Here is a 3,339-nt window from a genome sequence, read left to right on the forward strand (position 1 = left end):
GTCCACAACCTCTGTTCCGAGATAATTTTTACTTAAAAAAAGGTTTTAAAATATTAAAAAAAACATATATTTATATTCTTTTTATAAAATAAAAGAAAAAGATTTGTTTGGTTTGTTGAAATAGTTTGACAGGTTTTGAGGTGCGGTTCAGAAGCTGGTACGTGTGTGTTGCAAAGGGATTGAGTCCACGAAATTTTTTTTTGTACGATATTATCAGTACGGTTACGGTCAAAGCTAGACAAGGAACAGCAGTCGAGTTAGATTTGGATTTTGATTCAGGTTACCAAAATCCATTTGAACTTTTACGCTGCGTGATGGCTAAAATGGATAAGGTCAGAGAGACTGTTAAGAATTGGCCAAAGCTTACAAACGTCAAAGAATATGCTGACTGGAAAGAGAAGTTTGAGTCGTTTGTGAAAAGTGAAGATCCTAGAATGTGGAGTTGTATGATTGATGGATACATTGCTCCTACACGTCGTGTTGAAGGAAGAGTAAAGGTGATTTCTTATGAGAAGATGGATGAATCTGAGAGACAGGTGGTTGATGCTGAGAAGAGAGCTTTAGCAGTGATCAAGAAATCCTTACCTGAGGGCATTAAGCATACCTTCAAGAATTATGGGAATTCTAGAGATCCGTGGGAAGCTTTGGAAAAACATTATCAGATTCCTTCAAGATTGAATACATGTGATCAAGCTTGTGTAGCTGAGCTTGCAACTATGAAGACATGAGAAGTAGTTACTGAAGTAGAAGAGAAGAAGAAAGCTGATAAGGAGGCAGAAGTTTCAAAGGGCTTGACTGATGTGAATGGACTTACAGTAGAGGTGAAGGCATCTTCAGAATCTGTAAGTCATACATGTCATAATTGCACTGAACTACAAGGTAAGGTTAACAAACTATCGGAGCAAAACAAAATCCTGTTAGCTGAATTAGAAAAGTTAAAAGAGTCAAATGTTCTTTTGATTACACAAGAGTCAAATTGTTTAAACAAACTCAAATCAAATGAACAGGAAATTAGCAGTTTAACAAGCAAAATCAATGAACAGTTACAGATCATTGATTTGGCTCGTGAAACTGTGAAAGAAAAGACTAACGAGCTTTCAGAAAAGTGCACAGAATTGGCTGATGCACAAGCCAACATTGTAGAACTTCAGGGTAAGTTAGACAAATTTGGAAATTCTTCGTTAGTCAGGACTCATATTCAAAAAGGTTTAAAAAGGAGTAATGATAAAACAGGGGTGGGGTATACTAAAGCTTCATCTTCTGAAAATCAAGACTATTTATTTTTACCAACTGAAGATGAGCTAGCTGATTTTGTAACCACTACACAAGTAGTAGTGGATCCGATAGCTGTGGACTTGCCAAATAGTCCAGTCTCTTTGAAAGAATCTGTTGGGTCTAACAGTACACCTCATAAAGTGGATGAGGATACTGAAGACAAAAAGGTTAAAACATTTAAAAAAGGATCAAACAAAACGAAAAGTTATAAGAAGAGATCATGTTTTAAATGTCACAACAAAGGGCATGTGGCGAGTTGTTGTCCTTTGAAGAAAGGTAAACAAAAAGTTGATGAGGTTAAGGATGGGAATCAGGTTGGGTCAAGCAACAGTGTAAAAACTAGTTGTCAAACAAAGAAACCTGAATCTCAATCAAAACCCTCAACTTCGAAACGATTTGATAGACCAAGAAGTAATTCTCCGCAATTTAGTCATTATAATGGTAAATCAAATCGGTTTCAAAGTCAAAACAGAAATTTTGGATATCAAAATCGATACCAAACTACTAGGAATCGAAATTTTCAACAAAGAAACGAACATAGGGGTTTTAGTAACTCGAATGTTCAACAACATCCAAAAATTTTTTCAAAATTCATGGTACAATAATGGGAGGAGAAGGTATCAAGATAATAATTTTCAAAGGTCAGAAAATCCGAGAGTTTATTGGAACTCTCGCAATCAAAGACCTAGTGGAAATTATCGATCTTGTTCAACAACGGGTAAAACATCCAAGACACCAGTAAGGTGTGATGGATATTGGATAGAAGCATCTTATGTGGATTTACATGGTCAACCCAAAACCGGTCAGGTTTGGGTTGTTAAGTCTAACTAAGTTGTTGAGTGAATGCAGGATGACTAAGAAGGACTGTTGATGTGTTCGACAGTGGTTATTCCTGTAAAGAAACTGAGGTGAATAGTCGGTTAACATGGGTAACGAACAATTTACTTCTGTGATTGTTTTTTTATTATTCCAAACTTTAACCGTGAAAAACTATTGTCAGATTTAAAAGGGGAGTCTGTTTGTGTTTATAAATTTATGTTTTCAAAACTTACTCCATAAAAACAAAAATTTAGGGGGAGAAATTCCCTAAGACAAAAAGAGTTTAGTTAGTGCGTGTGTTTAGGGGGAGTAAGTTATAAAAATTTGAAAAATCCAAAAACATAAAAAAAATTTAGAAAATCAAAAATGAGTTTTCATGGTGTGAAAAAGAAGAAATGATAGTACATCAGCAAGTTAGACTGTCACACTTAAACTGAATTAAATTGCTTAAGTGTGATAACAGCTTCATCATATGATGTACCAGTAGGCAAAAGCATGAAATAATTAACTTACCAATGTGATATAAACCTAAATGCACTGATTATGAGTGGGGAACACATCAGTGGTGTATGGTTTAATGACCTTAAATCTTGCGTTGATAGATTGCCAAAATCTGAGGTTTTGGGTCTTTATACTGTTATTTCATCTGGGGATATCAGGGGTGTCCTTCTGCTGCATCCAGATACATGCTGACCTAGACGCACCCAGGATATCTTAAAAGAGCTAAAAATGTCAAAACCTTGAAAATGAAGAAGCTCTCATAGAGAGTCATTCAAAAAATGCAAAATGCATAATTCCTACCAAAAATATTATATGTCTTAGCCCTCGATAAGATATTTTGGTCTCTATGTTGTACGGAAGTACTGACCTGTTCACCAATTATCAATCGTTGAAAAATACAACGGGTGAATTCAGTATACTCACCTACTACGATGAATCTTTGAGCATACCTTGATCGCGGGGGTACATCCTGAAGTGGGACACACTAGTATTTCAGAAATAATATTACCTTAAAGTATCATACGGTAATGGTACTTGAAATGTTCATGCATTTTGTTTATGTGGACAAATATACTGGTAATCGTCTTGAACTGCTTTTCACGAAAAATTAAATAAAGAATTATCTAATAGTGTGAAAACAGTTTGATTGTGCTGATATGATCTTCTTGCACATGATACTCACAAAAAGAAGTATTGTAAATATTTTTCAGTTTAGTTTTGTTAGTTTAGTTTGTGTTGAAAAAT

The sequence above is a fragment of the Helianthus annuus genome, chromosome 6, assembly GCF_002127325.2.
Source record: "Helianthus annuus cultivar XRQ/B chromosome 6, HanXRQr2.0-SUNRISE, whole genome shotgun sequence".
Taxonomy (NCBI): Eukaryota; Viridiplantae; Streptophyta; class Magnoliopsida; order Asterales; family Asteraceae; genus Helianthus; species Helianthus annuus.